The following is an 8,245-nucleotide window of genomic DNA, read 5'->3' on the forward strand; positions in this document are numbered from 1 at the left end:
CAGCACCCAGAAAAGGCAGAAAATCACATCCTACTCTGTTGCTGCCGTATGTACAGGGATGAGGGTCCCACTGAGGTGCAGACTTGCAACCTGCTGATTGGAGATTTGTAAAGGGATCTTCAATAGTAATAGATCTGTTCCCTCAAGGCTAGTGGAGAACATGGCCAGGGCTCACCAAAACTGCCAGGAATTCCCTCTCTATCACCCAGGGAGACAGAAGCTGGAAACCACTTTCTGTATGTTTAACCAGTGTTCTTTGAGGCCCTGGTCTGTGTCACGCTGTGGTCTATAGGTTGATACGGAGCACCACAGTCAGCACAGGCCACACCTGCTCTGTCACAGGGCTTCTCTGCCTGCCTCTTTCTACGAGGCCCCTCTGCCCTCTTGCTCACCTGCTGTTCCTGCATCTCAGTTCTCTCAGAGGACAAGATCCCACCACAGCTGTGAGCCACAAAACCTGCGCTCTTGTGCTCCCTGTAATCTGCACACATCATGGCTCTGCTCCAATGTCATATCACACAGCAACACTTTGTCCTCTTTAGTCTTCTCTTCCAGAGCAGCTATGCCCTCTGGCACCCTGTGTCTACAGTTACGGGGAATAAGATTATAATGGAGTTGGGAATTTCTCTTGTCTGGTGGCTTTGTGCCATAGCAGCCGCTGCAACAAGGCACAGCACATACATTCCAGTAACTGACACCTGATGCTACCTAATGACTTACTGGCTTTTGCATTTGCTACTCGTCTTATCATAAAGTGTATCCCTCTGATCATCACAAGAAAAGAAGAGGGGAAAGAAAAACAGTGTGCCTGTGAGGCCAGCAGCTGCCCATGCATACCATGGTTACCACATAATTTCCTCTTCTTGACCTAATTTTATGCTGCTTTGTTCAAGGTGGCCCTGGAGCAGTGGCTGAGCTGTGTAGTAGGTCTACACCAGCTTGGTCTGTTTAAGTGTGTTTTGTGATGTCCACACAGAGGCCAAATTGCCTGCTAAAAAACATACCCCTGTCATTAATTAACACAGCAGTCTTAGCTGACTACTACCTGCCTCCCTTACTGGCCCTCCCTCAGCAAACAGAACTGGATCTGCTAAGGGCTGGAAATCCAAGAAGTGGACACTTAGCAAACATCTACTAAATGGTGAAATAAAGAAAATGCAAATTTCAAAACACTGTGAAAAGTAGTGATGGTGGGGTGTGCATTAGTGAGGGGGTGTGCATTAGTGATGGTGGGATAGGCATTAGTGATGGGGTGTGCATTAGTGATGGTGGGGTGTGCATTAGTGGTGGGTGTGCATTAGTGATGGTGGGGGTGTGCATAGGAGGCTGAGAGGAGGGACATCCCTAGGTAGACACAGGTCTTCAGACAAGGAACAGCCAGCCAAGGCAAGATGCAGGAAACAGAGGAGTATGACTGCTAGCGATTGTCACCCATACAACTGATGTGTCTGTGGCCTTCAGGAAGTGAGGAGAGGGACCACACTCCAAGGCCCGGAGCCCTGTGGACTGGGCCAGGCCATGAGCTGGGGAGGAGCAAGTGGCTGGTCAGATGGACATATATGGTAATTGTTTGGTTTTGCTTTTGTCCCGATCAACGACAATGGTATCTTGCTAGTGCATGATGTAGGTCTTGATAGCCTTGGAGCCATTTAAATGGATGAAGAACAAAGTCTCCAGGGTTGTTTCATCTTCTTTTTGGTTAAAAAAAATGTCTTAGGTATGAATGTGACTGGACGGTAGAATGCTTGCCTGGTATTGAGCATAATAGAAAAAAAATGTTCCAGTTCTGGAATAGCTTGATTGTAACAGAAACTCTTGCAGACGACTGCCATCCAGTGCTAATGTTTGCAAGCCCTAATAATCCATTCTCAATACCTGCTTCCAGTTTTCCCTGCCCTGGCTGCTGGGCCACCATCAGCCTGCTCATCCTGACCACTCACACTTCCCATGCTACCTCCTCCAAACACATTAAACAGCTTTGTTGATGAAAGCCTGTCTCTCCTCCCATTTGATATTTATTGTTGCCCTTTTGTTGCTTTCTGGGAGAAAATGCAATCTTTGAATTCCTAAAGGCTTGACCCTGGTTACCTCTACAGCAACCCCTGAGCTACACCCCCAACCTGACTTAGGATATTTTCGGCTTATGTTAGTTTGTTAGCCTTCCGTCTGCGAGAGACCATCTGTATGTATGAGCATCAGCCGTGAGTTAGAAAAAATCCCTGGAATCAGAATAAGCAAGCAAGATCTGTGGCAAGACCCTCAGGCGTCCCACAAACACTTGAAGCTTCAAATCAGACAGGAAGGAACCTCTCTGGTTCCACCAGAGAGGCAGAGAGTATGTGTGAACACTGGGACCACTCCTAACTCTAGCCACCCACCTATGATAGGATAAGCACAGGCCTGGCAGGTCCCCAGGTAAATGGAAACTCAACTACTTCTTGTTTGAGGGTCAACCGCAAAGACATTGGGAGTTGCCAGCCCAGGCAAGTCACTGCAGAAGCCAGAGTTGGCAAGGCCCCAAGCCATGGCTAAGTAGGCAGCCACCTTGGCATGGCTGATCTCCCAGTTTAATAGGTAAGGAACCCCTGGTTTTCAAGATTGGTGGGATGCAACGGTTCTAATGCTGGGCCTGCTGTTACGGTTTGAGTGTGAAATGTCCCCCACAGGCTTATGTGTTTGAATATTTGGTCTCCATCATGATGTTTGGGGACATGAAGGAAGTTTTAGGCCCTGGGATCTATCTGGTAAATGAAAGCCACAGGGGACGAATCTCTGAAGGTTGTATTCACTTCTGGTCCTGCCTAGCTCTCTCCTTCCAGGTCTAACTGTGGTGTGACTGTGCCACTTTTCCAGACCACAGACAATGTCACTTCTGCCACCATGCCTTCCCCTCAAGCATCCTTGGCAATATCCTTCTGTAACTGTGATTCAAAAAATTCATCCCTTATCCCTCAGATTTCTTACAAACATATGAGAAAAGTAACTCTAGCCACATAAAGATACCCTGGCTACCCCCCATCCCCCCACGCACACACACATAGGCAAACTGAGTGAGAGGCTCTGGTACCAAGGACTCTGCAGGCATCCTCGTCAGAATGAAAAGGGTACAGGAGGAAGTGTTGGTGTGAAGGTAGACTGATGTGAGCCCCTTGCACTGCACTGTAGAATGTAAAGTGGTACAGCCACCTTGGAAAACAGTGAGGCTGTTCCTCTGAGTACAGCATATGTTGGCTATCATGTGACCCACCCAGCCCATGACTGAATATGCGCACAAGAGAAATGAGAACATGTGTCTACAGACAGCCTGCCCAGGAAAGTTCACAGCATGGTTACTCTGGAAGCCCAAGGTGGGAACCACCCAAATGCCCTGACAGTCAGTGGGTGGACAAACAGCATGGGGCACAACCCTGCAGCAAACACAGCCCCAAAAGGGAATGAAAGATGACCTCAGGACCCAGCACAAATGAACCTTATACTATAGCACCAAGGGAAAGGGAGCCAGATGCACGAATCCGAGTGCCTCATGGTTCTCTTACAGGAAATGCTCAGAAAAAGCAATTTCACAGAGACACAAAAAAGATGACTGGCTGACAGCCTGGAGAGACAGAGAGGCAAAGACAAAGGGTGACTGCTAACAGGCGGTGTGTTTAAACATACGTCATGGTGCAATCATTTTCTCAAAACATCAGCAAGAGCAGGGAGATGGGTGGAGATTGTGGTATTATTAAAAGAACTGAAAAAATGAATTACCTACTATAAACAAGTGAATGTATGGTGTGTGTTTTAATCGGTGTTCTGTTGCTGTAAGGAGACACCATGACCACAGCAACTCTTATAAAAGAGAATATTTAACTGGGGCTTGCTTACAGTTCAGAGGTTTAGTTCATTGTCGTGGTGGGAAGCATGGTGGCATGCAGGCAGACATGGTGCCAGAGAAGGAGTTCAGTTCTGTATCTGGATCTGCAGGCAGCAGGAAGAGGCAAAGCCATTGGGCTTTTGGAACCTCAAAGTCCACCCCATCCCCCATGACACACTTCCTCCAACAAAGCCACATCCTACTTCAACAAGGCCACACCTCCTAATCTTCCCCAAGTAGTGCCACACTCAGAGGGCTAAGCACTCAAATATATGGGGAGCGTTCCTATTCCAACCACCACGGTGTGTGAATTACATTCTCACAGCTTTAATTTCTTTCTTTTAAGTTTTTCTTTGCTCACTTTTCTTTTGCAGTGCTAGGGATGGAAACTAGGGCCTTGCCTAACTGTCTCCCTGTTCCAAACTAGTTTGTGATTTGTGGAGCTGCTCTGCCCTGCTGTCCTTCAGTGAGAGCTGCATGCACCAGCCGGTGAGGAGGGTGCAGGCAGAGTGAGTGTGCAGTAGGAGCCTGGAAGCATGACCTCACCCAGGGCGTCCCTGTCAACATGAGCAGTAAAGTTGTAGTGTTCCTGTGTGTGTATCCTTGATGCATGGGGATGAGGACACTTTTCTCTGGGGTCCTCCCCCACCCCAAGACTCTCTGAAGCACCTTCCAGCCAGTCAGGGGTCATTCCTGCAGGGGCTTCCAGATGACACACCAGTGGTAGAGCTTGCTGATCTGAGTCTGACTGTTGGGACTGAAATGGGGAGAGATGATCTTCATGCAACCACATATTACTTCCAATCTGGGCTTAGCCCTCCTAGGTCCCCTCCAATTCCCACAGTTAGCAGGTGGGGTCCCAGCCAACAACTAAGCCCCTTCACCTTGTATGTATGTTCATATGTGTGCTCATGTTTGTGTGTGTGTGTGTGTGTGTGTGTGTGCACCTGCACATGCTCCCACTCACAATAGGCCATGGCTTCCAGGAAGTCAGGTCACCCAGTGGGGCAGAAAACACAGTGGAAGATTAGAGGTGGCTAAGCTAGCCTTCTGGGCAGGGTGTAGCAAAATGCAAGTCACTGTGAGTTAGGCACCTGCCGCCTAGCAGCAGGAATTCATGCCCAGCCCAGGAGGAGCCTGCCTGAGTCACAGCCTTGAACAGATCCAGCTGCAGGGCTCCTATAGGGGTCACATCTGGCATGCCATAAACTCATGCCAGGACACACTTGAGTTGGCAGTCATGGTCTGGGTTTAGGAAGTCTCCCTTCAGATCATAACCAGCACAATGACCATCTCAACACCTTTAAAGCAACCTGCTCACCACAGAAAGAGGCATTAAGCTTGATTTCTTCCCGAGAACTACTACATGGATGAGGTTTCTCACACACACACACACACACACACACACACACACACACACACACACACGTATGATATATGTTTCAGCTCAGCCTTGCTTTCACACTTGGCTCAGCATTTTGTTAATGTTTACCTGTCCCCCCCCCCCCAGTGTTTATTTAATACACAGAACACAGAAGCACATGTGTGACCCCTGGACAGTTGTAAGGAGGCTGGCAAGCATGTCTTGTTTACATGACGGTCTGGAGATGCCTCTGTGGACAAAATGAATGCATGGCTTAGAAAAGTGTTCCCCTAGTGTCCACATGCCCTTGAAGGAGCCATTACGAGCCCACTCCTTCATCTTTGCTCTTTCATTTCTGGCCCCTGTGATCTGAGCAGCTGCTTTTGCCACACGCTCTCTGTATTCTGTGCAGCCACGCACGGGCCCAAAGCAACAGGACCAGCCTAAGGACTGGTCTCAGGGGCCATGAGCCAAAGTAAATGTGTCCACTTCACAAGTTGATCCACCCCCTGCTACTGATGGGAGCAACAGAAGCCCGACTTACACAGCGGTAACACAACGGCTAAGCTGATACCAGGAGAAAACAGCAAGGCCCTCCCACACCCACTTTCTTATACTTCCCACTCTGGACTGTGGAGAGATCATCAGAGTGCCAGATGGTGCAAGTGCACTGCTTCTATGGATATCACTGTTAACCAGATATAATGCATTATGTCTCCAGTTCACGAGAGGCCAGTTTGCAAAGGCAACGGTTCTACAAAAGGCCTTGAACTTTTCTTCTTCTTCTTCTTTTGTTTGTTTGTTTGTTTGTTTTTCGAGATAGGGTTTCTCTGTATAGCCCTGGCTGTCCTGGAACTCACTCTGTAGACCAGGCTGGCCTCGAACTCAGAAATCCGCCTGCCTCTGCCTCCCAAGTGCTGGGATTAAAGGCGTGCACCACCACCGCCCGGCTGAAAAGTTTCCTGGGAGTGTTTTTATTTTCAATTCTCTAGGGTGTTCCTGGATGCCTTCTGTCCAAGGCTGCTCCTGTGAGTGTGTTGCTTTGACAGTGGGCTGATGGGGTATACTGACGTGTGTGATGGTTTGGGTAGCACTGTTCCACGCTTGCGGATTGTCTGTCTGCATCTGTCAGCAGCATCCCTGCCTCCACTTGCTCTCCTGTGTGAGGAGCTTGTAGTGTTTGTCTGCTTTGAATTTTTTTTTTAAGCTAAGCACAAGTTTTTGTTCCCGTTTGGGTTAGATGGGTCCTCCCTGCCCCTTCATTGTTCCTTTACTGTTCTGGTTGTCCTGAAAGATTTTTGGCCTCTCCACTGTCTGCCTTGAATTCACCAAGAATTTTGTTTGTTTGTTTGTTTGTTTTTTTTGTTTTTTTGAGACAGGGTTTCTCTGGATAGCCCGGACTGTCCTGGAACTCACTCAGTAGACCAGGCTGGCCTCGAACTCAGAAATCCGCCTGCCTCTGCCTCCCAAGTGCTGGGATTAAAGGCGTATGCCACCACTGCCCGGCGAATTCATCAAGAATTTATCTCACATAAAAAGTGAGTGGATTTTTTTCTTGAAGTCAGACAGTTCTTCTGGACTCGTGGGGTGTAATAACACCATCTCTTACTGTGTCTTTGCTGTATGACAAGGACTGGTCTGATCATGCTGCAGGTTCTGACTTATTCAATCTTCACAACCATGAATGAGATATGAACATTATATATGGGGTGGGGCACAGGACATCTGTAATTGGCCTGAGGCCATACACCCAGGGGATTCTATCTCAGTGTCCCCCCGGAAGAGGCTCTGCTGAACTTGTTTTCTTCATGTCTGCAAGCTGGTTGCTAGAGTGTCGAGTGCATTTCCCCTAAAATTCTTTTGCTACCTCCTGGATCCGTATTTACAGCCCATGTCTCATGGCTTCCTGTATGTGTTAGCTTAGCCCTTTTTCCTTTAACATGTTTGGCATCATGCATAAGTTGGCTGCTGCTCTCCACATCAACGCGGATGTAAATGGAGACTGTCTTTCTGGCTCATTCATTTTTGTTTTGTTCCTTTTGTGATCCTTTCTCCTCTCCTTTGGTACTTAAACTATATCAGACCTTTTGCTTTTTGGTTTTGCTTCTTATTCCAATAGAAAAGGTATCTAACTCTAATCTTTCCACCGAATATAGCTTTGCTATGTCCCAGAATGAAGAGGTTTTTTTTATTTTAATTGTTTTCCCAATGTTTTTCAAGTTTTTAACGTTTGTGTGTATATGTAGGAGGGAGACTTGCAGGGGCTATACATGTGCTGTGCCTGTGTGTGGGTGTCAGAGAACAGTATGGGGGAGCTGCTAGTTGAGGCAGCATATTGGTTAACAAAGTGTAATTCAGAAAACAGTATAGAGGTTGTTTTTTTCTAGCTTAAACCAAGAGGACTCCTTCACTGGGCATGTGCAGGTGTTTAGTGGGTGATCTTTTGATACCAGGGTCTCAGAACTATTTTCTGATCATGTTCACCCACGATGTTCTGTGTCTTCTCTCATCATGCCATCTCCTCCTCACCCTGTGGCTTTTACTATGTTAGCAAAACAAGGGTAATTGCATGCTGTGTTAGCGACACGTGTCCATCATCCTACCTACTCAGTGCATTCCCAGCCAACCCTCTGTCAGAAGTCTTGGGCAATCCTTCGAGCACAGGAATGCATAAGGGAGCCAGCATATGGGAGAGAAAACTCCAAGTTTCTCCAAGCATAGAACAAAGGTGTGGAGCTTTATGGCCTCTTCGGGGTGGGCAGGGACCCAGACTGCATGTCCCCATGTGTAGAGGTGGTGTCTGGTGGTGTCTGCTTATTTGTGTTTGTTCTCATAATGCCTTCTTAAGTTTCCCCCTCAGAGTGTGATTTTTACCATGTTAGCAAGGCAAGGGTCACTGCACACTGTGTTAGTGATGGTTTTACGCATGTGTTCATACCTTACCACCTGGAATGTGCACCTTATCCTCAGAGACAGCCCCTAACTGGGCCAGGAAATAGGCAGATTGCTCTCTTGCCCCTGGGTTT

Source organism: Arvicanthis niloticus, chromosome 6 (genome assembly GCF_011762505.2).
Source record: "Arvicanthis niloticus isolate mArvNil1 chromosome 6, mArvNil1.pat.X, whole genome shotgun sequence".
NCBI classification, from domain to species: domain Eukaryota; kingdom Metazoa; phylum Chordata; class Mammalia; order Rodentia; family Muridae; genus Arvicanthis; species Arvicanthis niloticus.